This window comes from Lissotriton vulgaris, chromosome 9, assembly GCF_964263255.1.
Source record: "Lissotriton vulgaris chromosome 9, aLisVul1.2, whole genome shotgun sequence".
NCBI lineage: Eukaryota > Metazoa > Chordata > Amphibia > Caudata > Salamandridae > Lissotriton > Lissotriton vulgaris.
The window spans coordinates 640,497,212-640,517,355 of NC_141697.1; the positions used below are offsets into that span (position 1 = coordinate 640,497,212).

Here is a 20,144-nt window from a genome sequence, read left to right on the forward strand (position 1 = left end):
ATCGTCTAGTTTTGGACTACAGACACCTTAATGTAGTGTAGTTCCTATTTTCCCAATAGGCCCTGCGCATTGGAATAACATAAACAGTAGTATGGACGTAGAAGTGCGGATCTTCCAGGTCTCCACTGACTATGCTTAACTTAATTGGGTGTGTTACCAACTAGCTCAGAGGTCACTGGAAACGTTCTTGACTGAATAGGAAGTGATCAGCTTCCCTGGTACAGACAAGAAGGGATTCAGTTTTCCAACAACCGCATAAACATGCCAACTTTGCTCCTTAGAATAAGAGTCAATCTCTAGAGTCGTGTGAAACAATAGACAGTTATTTTACTCAGTCAGTTTTGTGCAGATTACTTTCACCAAAGTGCAGAGAATAGAGAGACGGGCGTTTTCAATAAAAAGGTATTGAGCTGGGATGGGGCAGTGAGATAAATAACGGTGATGGATCAAGCCCTGATCTTTGGACTGGGTAAGAGTGGTCTGTTTAACTCAGACACTCTGTTCATCACCACCCCCTTTTCTAAATCGTTTTTGGCCACTATAGGTGTGGCAGGGTATACTCAGACATGAGTCCCTTTCTCACTGCTCCATCAGGATTCAAGCAAGCCGGGCCGAAGAAGGCTGAAATGCCAGAAACCGGTCCCCGGTAGCTTGTCTCCTTTCTGGTGAAGAATTGGCTTGGTAGTTTAGTCTGCCCTGTTCCCATGATGCACTGGGCCAGGGACAGACTGATTTGCATATAGCCAGGTTCTGAGCTGGGATGGGGCAGTGAGATAAATAACGGTGATGGATCAAGCCCTGATCTTTGGACTGGGTAAGAGTGGTCTGTTTAACTCAGACACTCTGTTCATCACCACCCCCTTTTCTAAATCGTTTTTGGCCACTATAGGTGTGGCAGGGTATACTCAGACATGAGTCCCTTTCTCACTGCTCCATCAGGATTCAAGCAAGCCGGGCCGAAGAAGGCTGAAATGCCAGAAACCGGTCCCCGGTAGCTTGTCTCCTTTCTGGTGAAGAATTGGCTTGGTAGTTTAGTCTGCCCTGTTCCCATGATGCACTGGGCCAGGGACAGACTGATTTGCATATAGCCAGGTTCTGAGCTGGGATGGGGCAGTGAGATAAATAACGGTGATGGATCAAGCCCTGATCTTTGGACTGGGTAAGAGTGGTCTGTTTAACTCAGACACTCTGTTCATCACCACCCCCTTTTCTAAATCGTTTTTGGCCACTATAGGTGTGGCAGGGTATACTCAGACATGAGTCCCTTTCTCACTGCTCCATCAGGATTCAAGCAAGCCGGGCCGAAGAAGGCTGAAATGCCAGAAACCGGTCCCCGGTAGCTTGTCTCCTTTCTGGTGAAGAATTGGCTTGGTAGTTTAGTCTGCCCTGTTCCCATGATGCACTGGGCCAGGGACAGACTGATTTGCATATAGCCAGGTTCTGAGCTGGGATGGGGCAGTGAGATAAATAACGGTGATGGATCAAGCCCTGATCTTTGGACTGGGTAAGAGTGGTCTGTTTAACTCAGACACTCTGTTCATCACCACCCCCTTTTCTAAATCGTTTTTGGCCACTATAGGTGTGGCAGGGTATACTCAGACATGAGTCCCTTTCTCACTGCTCCATCAGGATTCAAGCAAGCCGGGCCGAAGAAGGCTGAAATGCCAGAAACCGGTCCCCGGTAGCTTGTCTCCTTTCTGGTGAAGAATTGGCTTGGTAGTTTAGTCTGCCCTGTTCCCATGATGCACTGGGCCAGGGACAGACTGATTTGCATATAGCCAGGTTCTGAGCTGGGATGGGGCAGTGAGATAAATAACGGTGATGGATCAAGCCCTGATCTTTGGACTGGGTAAGAGTGGTCTGTTTAACTCAGACACTCTGTTCATCACCACCCCCTTTTCTAAATCGTTTTTGGCCACTATAGGTGTGGCAGGGTATACTCAGACATGAGTCCCTTTCTCACTGCTCCATCAGGATTCAAGCAAGCCGGGCCGAAGAAGGCTGAAATGCCAGAAACCGGTCCCCGGTAGCTTGTCTCCTTTCTGGTGAAGAATTGGCTTGGTAGTTTAGTCTGCCCTGTTCCCATGATGCACTGGGCCAGGGACAGACTGATTTGCATATAGCCAGGTTCTGAGCTGGGATGGGGCAGTGAGATAAATAACGGTGATGGATCAAGCCCTGATCTTTGGACTGGGTAAGAGTGGTCTGTTTAACTCAGACACTCTGTTCATCACCACCCCCTTTTCTAAATCGTTTTTGGCCACTATAGGTGTGGCAGGGTATACTCAGACATGAGTCCCTTTCTCACTGCTCCATCAGGATTCAAGCAAGCCGGGCCGAAGAAGGCTGAAATGCCAGAAACCGGTCCCCGGTAGCTTGTCTCCTTTCTGGTGAAGAATTGGCTTGGTAGTTTAGTCTGCCCTGTTCCCATGATGCACTGGGCCAGGGACAGACTGATTTGCATATAGCCAGGTTCTGAGCTGGGATGGGGCAGTGAGATAAATAACGGTGATGGATCAAGCCCTGATCTTTGGACTGGGTAAGAGTGGTCTGTTTAACTCAGACACTCTGTTCATCACCACCCCCTTTTCTAAATCGTTTTTGGCCACTATAGGTGTGGCAGGGTATACTCAGACATGAGTCCCTTTCTCACTGCTCCATCAGGATTCAAGCAAGCCGGGCCGAAGAAGGCTGAAATGCCAGAAACCGGTCCCCGGTAGCTTGTCTCCTTTCTGGTGAAGAATTGGCTTGGTAGTTTAGTCTGCCCTGTTCCCATGATGCACTGGGCCAGGGACAGACTGATTTGCATATAGCCAGGTTCTGAGCTTGGATGGGGCAGTGAGATAAATAACGGTGATGGATCAAGCCCTGATCTTTGGACTGGGTAAGAGTGGTCTGTTTAACTCAGACACTCTGTTCATCACCACCCCCTTTTCTAAATCACAATTGCAAGACTAGTTATTATAAAAAGTGCGTACAATAAAATGAGTATTGCGAAATAATACTGTAAAAGCAGTAGAAATTGCATTAGCAAATCAACGAGAACTAGCACATGGCAAAAGGATTCATATCCTCACAGCGGAATCCGCCTTCGAGGCGCTATTCAGCCCAGTAAACCTGCCTACAGTATCACTGGATCCAAAATGGATACAGTGTGTAGATTCTCTAGGAGCGGAAGATGTGAAATACTATTTCGTCCCGCAATTCAAAAAACTGAATGATTTAGAATATGAAGAAGAATATCCTCTGCCAATCGAACTTCTGCCTCTCCCACAGTACGCCTGTATAATCTATACAGATAGATTTGCACAGCATTTCAATGAAAAGAGCAAATCCTACGATGCAGCCTTTGCGATTGTTAAAGGTCGCTGGCTGAGCGGTAAATTCAGACCGAAAATAACAAAAACTGAATCAGTGAAGTACTGTTCGGCTCAGAGAGCTGAAATCAGATGTTTAAAGATGGCGCTTGAAAATGCGGAACGTGAATTCCCGACACTAATAGTGTGCGATTCGCATTTATGCGTCAACTCTTACAATAATAAGTTGCAGAGCTGGATTGAAAATTATTACAAAGATGACACAGGTGCCACAATAAAGCATAAATTGCTCTGGAAACAGGTAGCTCTTTTACAGAAAGAACTACAAAAGACTCACGTGATACACACTCTGAGTCATCAACGTGATGGCGTTCACGTTGCAGGGAATTCATTGGCTAATACAGCCACAGCGGAAGCAACTAAACCGGCTTCCGTAGCCACAAAAAAGCGTTCAGAAAAATACATAGACGGGGAAACCATGCTGGCAGTCAAAATGTCCGTAAAAGGCGACTGTGCAGCACTACCCGTGAACTATCCACTCAATTATGCATACGTAATCGATGCAAACTCCGTTCCTTTTGCTCGAATCCCTGGAGTGGGGGATAGAGTAATTCCAAACATGAACCGGAGAGGTTTCCTATTACAGGAAGCACATATGGGGTTGGGTCTGAGACACCAAACAATCAAGGACTCTCTGAGAGAATTGGAATCAGAGTACTGGTGGCAACAGAGATCGCAGTGGAGAAACGGCCAGTGTAGTGTCAGAAGCCCTAATAGAAAGCATTAGGCGATCTATCCACGCTATCAAACAAGAGAAACGCGTCCCATTGTATATCGTCAAGGCTAAATGCACTTAAAAAATGTGGCCCCAGCGCTCGGCTGACGCCAGAACGGTTATAAAAGATCTGCGAGTCTTTATCGGCACTTACGCAATTTCCATGTTCCATTCTGACCAGGTGTAGCGATCGCTACCATCAGCAAGACACAAGGTAGAGGATTTCGAATATCCTGTCCATGGCGGAAAAACTACAAGTCCCAGAAGGCCATCCGGCGCTGGGGGTTGGCTCAGTGGGAGGACGTGATATAAGCGCCATCTCCGGAACGTAACGGGGCTTGTCAATCGGATTCCGTATTCGCTCATTGTGGATGAGCCTTCCTTGCTTCAAGTCAAGATTCCAGAGAAACATCGCCGATCAAAAGCCTGCGTGGCCAGATTTCCTAGTCTGCACGACGCCGATCAACAGCCAGCGTGGTCAGAATTCTGGTGGAGGACCGTTGGTCCTGTAACCATTCCAGTCGTGCAAGTACCAAGAGGAAGCGGGTTTGCCTCCTCTTTAATTGTTGTGTCTTGTTACTATTACAAACGGCGACTTTTCAGCCGCCATTTCTTGTTTACATTCCGGGGAAAACCTTGGTGCCTGTTGTCAGTGGCTACTGACACAGTTTGGTAAATGTTCTTATCATAACCACCAAGATACCGTTGGTTTATTACGTGGAGGTTCCACGTTTTTGTTAGTGTGTAATTCAAAGGCTTATTTGAGATTACTAACTAAGTAACAGCGGAGTGACGTTAACTCCTCTGTACTTCTGGTCGCCTACTTGTTGGGTTCTGTATTTTGAGGATTCCTTTAAGGATACATGGGGTGGAGAAACTGGTGAGTATAGGTCAAGAGGGAAGGGATCCTGGGTTCCTGCATATCGTACTGTGGAAGTAATCCTCTCTTCTCTGTCTCCCCTACCTGCAGAGTCCCAGTACCAGTCACCTCATGGTAACAGACCAGACGATACCTGACGTGCCATTCCCCGATGCCAATCTACCTCCCGGCCCCTATTCGTACAGGTCCAAACAGTGGGTTTATTCCATTGTGGGGGTTTGTGCGGAGCGGAGTCGGAAGGACTATCATCTATCGTCTCTGCGGGCCATCGGTAGAAGGTTAGTGGCGCTTGCGTACTCTTGCGCTACCCTCAATCCTGACAGATTGACAAGCCCAAGAATACAGCCCTGCCTAGACGATGGATTCCACTGCCACTCTTACCGCCCTGTTGGAGAGTTTTACAGGCCTTCAACAGGAAGTCCAGAATTCCCGGTTAGAAAACCAGGCGTTATATAAAGAGATATCTGAACTACGTAAAGACGTATCAGATCTAGCCATGAGAGAGCCGGTGGCGAAACCATTGATTCGGCCGGCCACTCTGCAGCCTCCCCCTTCCTTCCAAACAGGGGGTTCGCTCGCAGCCCCTTCCACTTCTGCGGAGGCCACACCGACTGTACATATCATCCAAAATCATGGTATACCCCTGGCTCCACCCGAAAGGTTTTATGGGGACCCCAGAAAATTTGAAAACTTTTTGAATCAATGTCGTTTGCATTTTCTATGCAAACCTATGGTCTTCCAGGACGAAGCATCCAAAACGGCTTTTCTAATGTCCTATATGGGAGGGAACGCGTCCAGCTGGACTATTCCCTTGCTCGAAAGAGACGATCCCGTTCTACATGATTTTGCTGCCTTTTGCATCGAACTCAGGAAATTGTTTGATCGGAAGTCTCACATGTTGTCCTTGGATCATGAATTAATGACCTTGAGACAAGGGTCCCAAGATCTGTTGTCTTACATCACGACATTCAACCGTCTCATTGTAGAAACAGACTGGCCGGCCCAGAAACGGATCTCCTTATTCTACCAAGGACTCCGGGGGGAACTAAAGGATGTCTTGGCTCAGGTGGTGCAATTACCAACTACCTGTGCGGAGTTAATAGACCTGACTGTCCAACTAGATCACCGGCTATTGGAAAGAAAGGGAGATAGAAGAGGGGGAGATTACCGAACCTCTTATCCTTTATTTAAATCCCGACAGGGGGTAGATGACAAAGCTAAGACACCCGAAGGACCAGAACCCATGCAAATAGGGGGAATACGTGGGCCCCTTTCCCGGGAGGAAAGAGACAGGCGAAGGAGGCTGAAACTCTGTCTCTACTGTGGTAAAGGGGGGCATTTCATCAATGACTGCCGGGCAAGGAATTATGTCCCTGGAAAAAATCCCCTTCCCCGAGGGCAGGCAGTTCTTAGTTCTGATGAACCGGCGGAAAACTGTCGGTCTTAAATCAGGTAGAGACCTCTGGTTTGAGACGACCTCATGATCCGGTCTCTCCTTTTGTAGCTAATACCTTACACCCTGCAGTCGCCCATATGAATGTAAACGTCGCTCTATGGGTTGCCAACCAAAAACCTGTACAGGTAGATGCCTTGTTAGATTCGGGTGCGACAGGTAATTACATAGACCAGACCTATGCCTTTCGTATGGGTATTCCATGTGAGAAGAAAGCAATACCTGAAACGGTTAAAACTGTGGATGGTACCATACTAACGTCAGGCCCAGTAACATACCATACGTTGGCCCTCGTAATGAGGTTTGGGGAGGATCACTGTGAATATATACAGTTTGACTTGATCGATGCCCCTCAGTTCCGGCTCATTTTAGGCATGCCCTGGTTGACACTACATGATCCGGTGGCGAGTTGGGCTTCCCGTACTGTGAGCATGACCTCTGAATATTGTAAGGAACATTGTCGAGAAGGAATGCATCACGATTTTCCCCTTGTTCCTTCGATCGCAACCTTCTTGGCTCATGAATGTGTGGTGGATGCTTATTGTTGTGCCAGCACTCTTCCTGAAGAGTACATACCCTTTCAGGCCTTGTTCGATAAACAAACCGCTACCCACTTACCTCCACATCGTACCTACGATTGTCGGATTGATCTCGTTCCAGGCGCTGATATCCCCTGTAGTAGGGTGTATGCTCTAACAGAAAAAGAAACGTTGTACCTCAAAACCTATCTGGAGGACAATATCGCATCTGGGTTCATCAGACACTCTACTTCCCCGGCCTCGTCACCCATGTTCTTCATACCAAAGAAGGATTGCGATGAATTAAGACCATGTATAGACTACCGCGCCATTAACAGGGTGACCATCAAGAATCGCTATCCTCTCCCCCTCATTCCGGTATTGATGGATCAGCTGAAAGGGGCGCGGTACTTTACAAAACTTGATCTCCGTGGGGCTTATCATCTAGTCCGTGTGATGAAAGGCGACGAGTGGAAAACTGCATTCCGAACAAAGTTCGGTCTCTACGAATACCGCGTGATGCCCTTTGGCCTCTGCAATGCCCCCGCCGCCTTCCAGTTTTTTATGGATGAAGTGTTGAGGGGGTGCTTGGAGACATTTTGTGTGGTCTATATTGATGACATTTTGATCTATTCCGTGTCTCTGGCCGATCACATCTCCCATGTGAAAATCGTACTGGAAAGGCTACAGCAGAACTCCCTGTACGCTAAACTCGAGAAATGCCTTTTCCATGTCCAACAAGTAGCCGTCTTGGGGTACGTGATTGACGCTCACGGATTTCGTATGGACATGAGTAAGGTGGATGCCATCATTACATGGAAAACGCCACGGAACGTTAAATCGGTGCAAAGCTTTCTCGGATTTGCCAATTACTATCGGCGTTTCATACAAGATTTCTCCAGAATCATCCATCCCATCACAGCTCTCTTGCGAAAGAATGTTCCCTTCAAATGGGGAGTGGACGCCGATTCCTCCTTCCAACTCCTGAAAGAGAAGTTCACACAGGCCCCCATCCTTCGACATCCAGACCCCACGATTCCGTTTGTCCTGGAAACTGATGCTTCTCAGTTTGCTCTAGGGGGAGTCCTTTCTCAACGCCATCCTACCTCTGGTCAACTCCACCCGGTGGCTTACTACTCCAAGAAACTCTCTCCGTGTGAAATCAACTACTCAATCACCGACAAAGAGCTTTTGGCTATCAAAAGAGCATGCGAAGAATGGAGGCATTACCTTTTGGGAGCGTTGCATACGGTGGAAATCATCACAGACCACCGCAATCTCCTGTTCCTAAAGACGGCGAAGGCCTTGACTCCTCGACAATTGAGGTGGACCCTCTTCTTTTCTGACTTTGATTTTGTGATCAAATATAGACCAGGAACTCGCAACGGGAAAGCAGATGCGCTATCCAGGTTGGGTGAAGGAGAAACTACTACCTGTACGGAACCCCCTTTTATCTTGCCAGGAGCTGATTCCACGGATAGAGCTATCGCCTTGATCACCTCCGAAGATTTCCTGGACGACGTTCGGGTTGCCCTAACGGACTTCGATATTGCTGACTGGGTACAGAAAGAGCCCGAACATCGATGTGAGAAAGATCACTTGGCCTATCATTTCCATGCCTTATATATCCCCAACCCTGCATTACAACGCAAAGTCCTAGAATGGTCTCACGATTCTGCTTTAGGGGGACACATGGGCATCTTTAAGACTATCGCCATTGTGGAACGTTCTTTCTGGTGGCCTGGGGTCAGAAAGGATACCAAGGAATACGTGCAGAACTGTGCTATCTGTGCACAGGGGAAAGCCAGTCACATCAAACCTCCAGGACTGCTACAACCGTTGCCCATTCCACCCACACCTTGGCACACCTTGTCCATGGACTTTATCGTAGAGATGCCCCCGTGTGAAAAACAAACTGTGATCCTGGTAGTGGTGGATCATCTCATGAAAATGGGACATTTCATTCCCTTGCCAGGCCTACCTTCCTCCAGTGAATTAGCCAAAGTCTTCCTCCAACACATCGTCCGTCCACATGGATTACCGAAAGTGCTTATCACTGATAGGGGGACGCAATTCACTTCCCGTTTCTGGAAGGCTCTCTGTGCCATATTACAGATTGATGCGCGACTCTCGACGAGCTTCCATCCGCAAACAGATGGAAAAACGGAACGTCTAAATCAGACTTTGGAGCAATACCTGCGGTGTTTCTCGCTACAGAACGCCACAGATTGGACCATTCTTTTGTGGTTGGCAGAGTCCGCCTACAATAACGCGGTACATACCACCTTGGGATGTTCCCCATTCTTTTGCCTCTATGGATTCCATCCTAACATGTTCCCTTTTGAATGGCCTGCTGAATCCTTGGTCCCTGCCATTCATGAACACCATGCTCATCTTCGAGCTATACTGATTGAGGCACGAAACAATCTCGAACATGCCCAAGAATCCCAGAAAGCCTACGCAGATAGGAGGCGTACTCCTGAGCCTGAATATAAGGTGGGGGACAAGGTATGGCTTTCTACGCGTAATCTACATATCAAAGGTCTGACGACACTGAAACCGAAGTAAGTAGGTCCCTTGGCATCTGCGAGAGGATAAACGCTGTGGCCATGAAGCTCTCATTGCCTGTATCATGGACTATACATCCTGTCTTTCATGTGTCACTCCTGCGTCCGTGCCTCCCGAGCGTGAGATTGCCTGATCGTCCCCATCCGGTGGATGTCGAGGGCCACGAGGAGTATGAGGTGAGTTCTGTTCTGGACTCCCGTTTGGTAAGAGGTCGCGTCCAGTACTTGGTGGATTGGAAAGGGTTTGGTCCCGAGGATCGGACCTGGGAACCCTTGGACCATCTGCATTGTCCCGACTTGGTGGAACAATTCCATGAAAGGTTTCCGGGGAAGCCGGGACGTTCGCCGGGACGGCGGTCCACGAGAGGGGGTTCTGTAGCGATCGCTACCATCAGCAAGACACAAGGTAGAGGATTTCGAATATCCTGTCCATGGCGGAAAAACTACAAGTCCCAGAAGGCCATCCGGCGCTGGGGGTTGGCTCAGTGGGAGGACGTGATATAAGCGCCATCTCCGGAACGTAACGGGGCTTGTCAATCGGATTCCGTATTCGCTCATTGTGGATGAGCCTTCCTTGCTTCAAGTCAAGATTCCAGAGAAACATCGCCGATCAAAAGCCTGCGTGGCCAGATTTCCTAGTCTGCACGACGCCGATCAACAGCCAGCGTGGTCAGATTCCGTAGATTGCCCGACGCCGATCAACAGCCAGCGTGGTCAGAATTCTGGTGGAGGACCGTTGGTCCTGTAACCATTCCAGTCGTGCAAGTACCAAGAGGAAGCGGGTTCGCCTCCTCTTTAATTGTTGTGTCTTGTTACTATTACAAACGGCGTCTTTTCAGCCGCCATTTCTTGTTTACATTCCGGGGAAAACCTTGGTGCCTGTTGTCAGTGGCTACTGACACAGTTTGGTAAATGTTCTTATCATAACCACCAAGATACCGTTGGTTTATTACGTGGAGGTTCCACGTTTTTGTTAGTGTGTAATTCAAAGGCTTATTTGAGATTACTAACTAAGTAACAGCGGAGTGACGTTAACTCCTCTGTACTTCTGGTCGCCTACTTGTTGGGTTCTGTATTTTGAGGATTCCTTTAAGGATACATGGGTTGGAGAAACTGGTGAGTATAGGTCAAGAGGGAAGGGATCCTGGGTTCCTGCATATCGTACTGTGGAAGTAATCCTCTCTTCTCTGTCTCCCCTACCTGCAGAGTCCCAGTACCAGTCACCTCATGGTAACAGACCAGACGATACCTGACGTGCCATTCCCCGATGCCAATCTACCTCCCGGCCCCTATTCGTACAGGTCCAAACAGTGGGTTTATTCCATTGTGGGGGTTTGTGCGGAGCGGAGTCGGAAGGACTATCATCTATCGTCTCTGCGGGCCATCGGTAGAAGGTTAGTGGCGCTTGCGTACTCTTGCGCTACCCTCAATCCTGACACCAGGGTCCTGCTTTTAGCTCTCGAGCTTATAAGGAGGCCATGGCCAGCATGGGCGTTGGATTGCGGTATTCTTGTCCATCACAGCCCGAAGGGAACAGTGTGGTAGAAAGAAAAAAACGGGACATAAAGCAATCTATAACAGCGAAGGTATTAGGTTCAGGTGCTGGGTGGGTCAAACATTTAATAAGTGTCCAATTAAGCCTAAACAACTTGCCAAGAAATTCTCTAAAAGGTTTCAGCCCATACGTACTATTGTTCGGAACTAGAATGCGAATTCAGGACTTAGATAGTCAGGTATCAGTGGTACAAGATAAGAAACCAGACTTTGACATCAAAGATCGTTTGGCTGTTTTACAGGACTTGAACGAAACAAGAAAATCCTTAAGCAACATAAAGTTAAAGCAACAGCCAGCTACCACTGATGAGGCACCACCAGCTCCAGCAAGGACTGTCTGGATTCCAAAGATTGGGGATCTAGTCAGAGAAAAAATAGCGGTGAAGAAGGAATTTGGGCCTTCTTACAGAAAAGCAGTACCTGTCTTGGCAGTCATCGGAACAAGATCAGTAGTACTACCGCCCCTTGCTGGTAAAAAGGAGAACAGAGTTGTATCAATCGACCTGGTAAAACCACAAGCATGTGGCCTATAATCAACAGTAGGCCCAGTGGACTCCCGAGAAACAACAGAATACCCAAACTTGCAACAATCCAAGAGGTTCAAACTGAAAGACTAATCACATTCGATCAGCCTGCAGTGCACAGAGAGGGACTATGCCAGATACCGCTGAAACGCCGCTGTGCGCGGTCCGTTTTGAACAGTACTAATACAGACTACAGGAACCGCCCAATCGCTACAACTGCCAGCAGTCGTCACTGAAGCAGTTCTCTCCAACGCGAAAGTCCATCCCGATTGCAAGTACCGCTTATCCGCCGAGAATAACTGAAACTACAAAGTGAAGCAGTGTGCGGACTGCAATCGATTAGAAATGGATGGGCGATTGTTGTTAATTAGACTGCCAGAAGATATATCCATAACACGGCTCATGAACGGACGAAAGCTAGGAATTATCTAGAAAAATATATGTGGCATTTTTACATCTTTACTATATTGTTCCTGCGCTGTGATATGGAGTAGCCAACTGTATCTAGTAGATTATCCAAAATACTCACCAGAAAACCCTGTCAAATTAAAATGTCAGAATAGAATCAGATACGACGTTCATCAATAACTAAACTGACTTTGATGGCACACTGACCCGAATCTTGGGCGCATCAACTCGGTGCTTTGTTTATAATAGTATGATGGTACAGTCCTGAGGAAGGCACATAAGTGTCGAAACGCGTTGACAAAAAACAGGAAACCATCTGATCTTTTATACCAATGAACTACTGACTTGATTGAAAATTTGCATATGTCAAAATGCTACCAACTTTTTTTTTTTATCTTCTGTGTATAATTATGTATCAGTTTTTATGAAATATCATGTTATTAAATTTGTATTTTCATATGTACATGCAATAGTGTATTATCATTTTTCTAATATGTATTGAGTGACTTTTTCATGTGCTAGTTTGGTTCATGAATTTGCCTGGGTAATTTACTTACACTTGGACTATGCAATAATGCCATGGAACTCGTGCCTCTCGAGACACAGATTGAAACAGTTCGTCAAGAAACACCAGTCTACAATTATGTGGCATCTGAATGTGCTACCGAAAGACAAATTGAAAGAACAATCCCAACAATTGACAGAACTGCCTCTGGCTATTTCATCAACTTCGATAACTTTTCTGAGGATCAAAGCAACCCCGAAGTGATGCCAGAAACAAAAAAGACTTTTCCAAAACCGTATTTATTGAGAGTTCAGGTAAGCATCAATACAGTTCTCCACAATCAGGAGGATACTGTCAACAATATGCAGGTAGAAGCATGACTATGAACCCAAATTTTAGGAAACAATCCCCACCCCACCCCCTGCCCCACCAACCCCCGGAAATACCCCCAACACCCTTCCCCAACTACCCACCCCTTATCCCACCCCAACCCAGTGAACGTGTTCACAAAATAGCAACGATAGATGTAAGGCAATGCAGGTGTCGGTCAACAACCTAGGTCACAGGGTCCACATCTGGAGGTAGCACATCATCAATGTCAATCGGGGGGTCGAGAGTAAGCCCCCTGTAGTCCGCCCACCGTTTCCAGATTTTATAGTGTTTCCGGGGACACCCCCTGGCTTCGAATACAGGTAATTCCAGCCCCATGAGAAAGTCTAATCCCGCCTTCCAGGCGCTGAGTGGGGGGGCACGTTCACTTTTCCAAGCCTGAGCCAGATCCCGTTTAGCCACTACCAGCCCCAATAGCAAAAGATGTTGTTTGTAAATGTTGCCCCCAACGTTCTCCAGGACATGGAGGAGGCCCAGTCTAGGTGTACGGGGAGGTCCCACCCCAGCACCTCCGATAGGCAGTCCCAGACCCCAGTCCAGAATCTGGTCAGCCCCCCACAAGACCACACCATGTGGAAGAGTGTCCCCCTTTCAGCTCCACACCTCAGGCACTCCGGGGCGGCAATAAGGCCCGCTCTCCACAATCATTCCCTAGTGTAGTATGCCCTGTGAAGGTACTTAAACTGAATAAACCTGAGGCGGACAGCTATAGCAGCCCCACGGGGGGATTCAAGGGCCTCACGCCAGTCATCCTCATCCAAGGGGCCAACATCATTCTCCCAGGAGGCCTTCAGTGTCAAGAGGGAAGAGGAGCAGCGCGTAACCAGGGAGCGGTATATTTGAGAAACCTTCTTGTCGCCCAGGTCCCCCATAGTTTCGCTTCAATGGGGCTAAAGTCAGGGAGTTGATCTAAACCCACCAGGCTAGGGCCGAGGGCATGGCGGAACTGGAGGTACCTGAAAAATTGGGACTTGGGCATATTGAATTCGGAGCTAAGGTCCTGGAAGGACTTAAGTGTAGTCCCGGTGAGGACATGACCGAGGGACGAAATTCCGATCGCGTCCCAGCCTCCAAAACCCGACAGGGAAGCTAGTGCTGGAAGCAAACCATTATTCCACAGCAGAGTCTCAGCGGTCAATCTGCCCCACCAACCCATGCGGCGCAAAGCTTGTCTCCAGATTGCGAAGACCACCTGGGTGACCCTCGGCAGCGCCCTCCTCCGCCCGGCCAAATACAGTAAGGTATGGAGCGTGGCACCTCCCATCAGAGAGTGCTCTAATGCATAAGCCGGATCACTACGGTCTCCATACCACCACTCATTGAGTACCAGAAGATGGGAGGCCTGGTAATAGGACAGAAGATCTACGGAAGCTAGTCCGCCACAGTATGTAGAGAGAAAGCATGTCCGCAGTGCCACCCTGGAAGTACCCCCGGCCCACAAAAACCGGCCAAGCACTGAGTTGACGCGACGGAACCACTGCGGGTCAATTCTATACGGGTGATTCTACAGTTGATAGAGAAGGCGTGGCAGGGCCACCATCTTGAAAATGGCGGATCTACCATAGATATTGAGGGGCATGCGCGTCCAAGTCTTAACATCCCTGTCCCACACAGGCTGCACGTTCCGATCCCATGCCACCGTAGCCGAGGCCGATAGGAAGACGCCCAGATATTTCAGGCCATCAACTGCCACTTGAAGGGTCGCGGCCCATGGGCATGTCACTGGTTCACCCCCCAGCACCCACAGGGTCGACTTGCGTGGATTAAGAAAGAGCCCCGACGCCTCACCAAACTCCCGCATCATATCCAATATGCGAGGGCCCGTGCGGTGCAGATCGGTCATGAAGAAGAGAACATCGTCCGCATACAAGGCTATGCGATCTGAGAGGTCCGCCCCCCACACAAAGCCCCGATAAAGGGCGTCCCGGCGCACTCGGGCGGCCAGGGGCTCCATGGCCAACGCAAAAAGGTATGGGGAGAGGGGACACCCCTGACGAGTGCCCCTGGCAATGGGGAACCGCTCGGAGATCGCCCCAGATACACGTACCGAGGCAGTTATGTCTGTATAGAGCAATTTCACATAGGAGATGAACACCGGCCCCAAGTTGAGAAGTGGCAGAAAGGCAAAGAGATAGGTCCAGCTGACCGAATTTTACGCCCTATCAATGTCAGCGAGCAACAGCGCCGCCCGATCCCCAGTCACCCCCACTGCGTGTATCGCGGCCTGTGCACGCCGAATGTTGTGTCTCGTCGCCCGGTGCGGCATAAAACCCGCCTGATCTGGGTGGACGAGGTCCGTAATATGCGGGAGCAGGCGGTTCGCCAGCGCTTTGGCCAGGAGCTTGGCTTCAAAATTGATCAGGGATATAGGGCGATAGGACTCGTGGCGTCCGGGGGGGGGTCTACCCGGTTTTTGGAAGACCACAATTTCGGCTTGACGCCAGTCCGAGGGCAGGCTGCCACGCTCCCGCGCCAGTTCCAGCGCCCGCCTGTAATGCGGCCCAAGCTGCAAGTGAAATTTCTTATAGAATTCGCTGGGAAACCCACTCTGTCCTAACCTACATTGAGTTGACCCAGTGCATCACCCAGTTCCTCTGCCGTCAGGGGGAGATCTAAGGCCTCCCGTACCTCGTCTGTGACCGCGTGAGGAGGGACATCTACTAGGAACCCCACAATCTCCTCGGGTGAAAGACTCTCTCGAGAGGCGTACTGTTGCGCACAATAGCGTGCGAAGCGCGCCGCAAGGACCGCAGGGTCCGTTATTTCCGCTCCAGCCTCGTCCGTAAGTCCAGGCAAGGAGATCGGTTGCACAGTCTGCTGACAGAGCCTATGAAGCATGGTGCAGGACTTGTCTCCCCATTGGTACACCCTGCTACGTGTAGCCAGCCACGCCTGGCGAGCCTCATCCATCAACACCGAAGAGTAGGATTGCTGCGCTTGTAGAAGCAGTCGCTGCGCCCCGTCATCACCCCCTCCCCTGTACCGCGTCTCCAGCACCTCCACCCGCTCTGCCGCTGTAACAATTCACTTCGACATTGTTTTTGCCTTGCCTGGGACCCTGGATTGCTGTTTTTACCTTTGCCTTCACCCAAACTGCTCGCGGAACCCGCTGCGCGGGTCCCGCTTGGTGTGGGGCTCCTTGTGGGAGGCTGACTCTGCAGGGCTGCGAGCGTGTTGCGGCGCAGGACTACAAGTCCCAGGAGCGCCAGCAACCCCCAACCGCCACCACCTGGGACGCTCTGCCTGCAGCTCCTCCCTGCAAACAACAAAGTTAAAAGGCGTCTCCGCTAGCTGCAAGTTGGATCACTTCGAAATTGATTTTGCCTCGCCTGGGACCCTGGACTGCTGTTTTTACCTTTGCCTTCACCCAAAATGCTCGCGGAACCCGCTGCGCGGGTCCCGCTTCGTGTGGGGCTCCTTGTGGGAGGCTGACTCTGCAGGGCTGCGAGCGTGTTGCGGCGCAGGACTACAAGTCCCAGGAGCGCCAGCAACCCCCAACCGCCACCACCTGGGACGCTCTCCCTGCAGGCTCCTCCCCTTTTTTTAGGATTGTACATCAGTAGCAGCCGTGTCCCGCTGCACGGAAGCGCGCAGGAGTGCGCCCGTGAGAAGCCCGGGACAAGGGCGGGACCGTCTGTGGCCGTCAGGGGCCGAAGGAGGCCGGGCTGGGCCACTCCACTGACATTTACCGGACTGGTATTTTGTTTTGTTGGTTGTGTTTGTAACCTAACTTGCTTCTTTTGTCTAGAAGGGGTATGAGGTTCCATAGCATGGCTTGTTCTACAAACACTCCTACTTTGTTGCCCTTTTTGAACGAGACAGGGGCTGTTATCATGGGCCCCCTGGACACCTATTTTAAACGACTGCCCCAAGATATTGATAGGGAAATTGCCCTGGCAGAAAGACATGCGGGACGCAGATTGTCCATTGAGCTTCTAAAAACCCCTGTTGATAAACGTCCCTATCAAAGTTTTCCATCACTGGTCACGCCTTTATCATCTATCACACTGCCTGCTGCACAGGAAATCCCATACCTTTCTCCCCCAATTACAGAGCCATCGGTTGTTATACCTTTGGAAATAGAAACCTCTACTTTGACTCTAACCCCTCCTAGTGTTCTTACCAATCCATCCACTGAACAGCAACTCACAGTCCAACCCAATGCTTTAATACATGTTGCAAAACCTAAACCTTGTTCTAAAAGGAAAAGGAGTGTAGTTCCAAAGAAATGTTATGCTCCAAAACCTCCCAAAAAATTTTGGAAATTAGGAACATGTACACGACCTTGTGATATTGCTGGGAGTAATCCTAGTGGGCCACCAATGGGGGAGGGAGAAGTTGTACCATCAGGTTTAGATCCCATAGTAATAACATCCCCTGGGACACCACCATCTAATCCGCCACTGTTCTCGGAGTTGGAAAAATTAATACGGTCCCTCCTGAACCCCATTGAAGCAAGACTTAAAAAGCTAGCTGACCAGCTAGACCATCTAGAGCAGGCCAGTCTAGATAATTTATTTTCAACAAAATCATTAATTAAGTCCTATCTTAAGACGGGTGAGAGTAGGAATCCTCAGCAACTTGTTGGGCAAGATGAAAGTGCCCCCACGGTTGAATTCCATTCTCCCGTGGCTAGTACTGTAACTGGCCCACAGGGAAAGGAACAAAGCCGCAAGACTACCACCGAATCGCCAGCTATTCCAAGCAAAAACAATGGTGGGAAAACTAAGCCCCCCATACTGTGGTTAAAGGTAGCAAAGAATGCCCAAAAAATGTCACCTCTGCAAGTAATGTTATTCAACACTTACCAAGTACCCTGATAGCTTCTCAGGGTCCTGTGGTTGGTGATAATAGTAATTCTCGCAAAAATAGTGTTGTAACAAATAAGTCCCATGCTTCTCAAGTTCAAAATAAGGTTGGTTCTGTAACTGGTGGCAATGACAGCTCTAGGAAAAATAATGCTTCCTTGGTGTCAAAAAATGTTCCCATTCCACGCCCTGTTGTTCTAGAAACATGTCGACCAACACCCTGTGTGACAAAGCCTCCACCTAGGATACCCCCCATAAATCTTACCCCGGATTCTTATCCCTATGTGGCTGTTCTTACCAATGTTCCACCTCTATTGGTAGGCCAAAGAGAAACCTTCCAGATGTTAAAAAATAAGGTCATGCACTGGTTAAGGGTTAATAGACCGTTGCCCGGGGAAGTGGATGGTTTGATTATTGGGGTAAGGAGGGCCAATTGGATAGGATGTACTCCAAAAAATCTGGGGGGAGAATGCATTATAATCAATTTTCAAGATCCAAGGGTGGTAGGATTGATCACAAGGCCAGGTTGGAGCACTAGCAGTTGTGGGATTGGTATTGTGGATCTCACCTTTTTCTACCCAAGATCAATTGGTGCTCATTTTGGTGGGAATAGCGATCTAGGGAGTTCCAGTTATCCACCACCGACAGAGAATATCCCTTTTAATGTACCTTTTCTACGACCAAATTTTTGTTATGGTCAAGTTTATGATTCTTATGATGGGATGAAAAATTTGGGGTGGGGCTGTTGACGAAAGTCGGGTGATTTCCTGAAAATTGGGGGCAATATGGCTAGGGGGGGATATATCCGAGAATTTTGTGGCATCAACCTTGGACGCAATAGTGTGTCCAAAAGAAGTGACTATTGATGGGAAGAATGTGAATTGGAGTGGGGACAGTAGGGTGTGTATGGAAAGTTTGGGGGGTGAAGAATCGTCCATATTAAACACCACTGTTATTCAGGGAACTGATGCTAACTCTGTGGATATTGCTGTAGACCAGGAAGGTAATTGTGAGAGTCTGGCCAACCTTCCACCAATGCCAGCTACTGAGGTGGGAACCAGTGATGGCCCTAGCCCGGGGAGGATTTTCTCGTGGAATATCGCGGGGCTAGGTACTAGACTATTGTCCCAAAATTGGATAGATTTTGTCAACGGGTTTGAAGTGTGTCTATTCCAGGAGACATCGGCTTGCGATACCATCTTCCTCCCAGGCTATTTAAATTTTTCCATTCCAGCGAGTAGAGGCCCCAGGGGTCGACCTATGGGAGGTTTAACAGTTTGGGTCAAGCAAAGTTTACAAATTAAAATAAAAGTGCTTGACCTGGGTTGCAAGGATATCCAACTGATAAGAATGGCATCGGATAAGGGGGGTGTGATAGACATATACAATATTTATGCTAGGGGTACCAATACCGGGAATTCTCCCACCCTAGAGGCCCTGTCCACTTTCCTTGAATCACAGTCCCTGGGAAATAGAGTGGTAGTGGCTGGCGATCTTAATAGGACCTTCGAACCGTTGGAGAATACGGAAAATCCGATAGGGCAAGAGGAAGATGTCCAAAGGGGTGTCCCGAATCTAAATCTGGCACCGGTTAAACGGTGGGCGAAAGACATATTGCTATTAAATGCATTATGCTTGGAATATGGGTTGAGGGCCCTTAATGGAAGGACAAAGAGCGACCAGGGAGGCGTTTGTACATTCGACAATGGTCATAGTAAAAGTAGAATAGACTATGTCATTTGTAGCCTCAATTTATGGCATGGGATACGTGATATGGAAATAAAGGGTAGATTGGAAAGCGATCATAATACCCTTTGTGTCACCCACACTTGGTGGACGGCCATGCCAGACAAGTCACAATCGCGTGGTGAACTATTACCTGCTATGACCAATGACATGCGTAGAGTCAAATGGCCAAATGTGCTGGCGAATGTAGCGTCCATGGACTATATAAGTTCCGAGGTGGATACTGCAATCGCCGCCATGGAGATAGCAAATCCCGTAACTCCTGGGTCCGCTTTAACGACAGCCATACATGATAAGTTCTTTTCCCTTTTAAAACCACATTTCATGAGATTGACCAAGGCAAATAGAAAAGCCCCACCCAAAATGGCTAGGTGGTTTAACAAGCAGTGCAGGGTAGCTAGATTGGAACTGGGTAGAGCAATCAGAAGTAGGGACAGGGTTTTGATTGGTGTAGCCAGGAAACACTACAATGTTAGTATCCGCCAGGCTAAGAAAAAGTGGGACGAAGAATATTGGGACGAATTGCTGGAGGCCTCTGGGGCAAGGGATTCCAGACTTTTCTGGAAAATTGTGAAGTGGGGCCGAGGTGGTACCCCAAACAACCCAGATAACAACGTTGATGAGGCATCCTGGGTTGAGTATTTCAAACCCCAGTATGCAGAGAGCAGAGAGACCGTGGTTACGGAACCAATTCCAGTT

The 20,144-nt window shown here is 48.8% G+C and overlaps 1 protein-coding gene across 1 annotated transcript in view; it reads left to right on the forward strand.

The window, feature by feature from the left end:
- Positions 1-20,144, forward strand: part of LOC147692019 (uncharacterized) — a 413,918-nt gene that overhangs the window by 89,717 nt on the left and 304,057 nt on the right. The gene's annotated exons all lie outside the window — the stretch shown is intronic.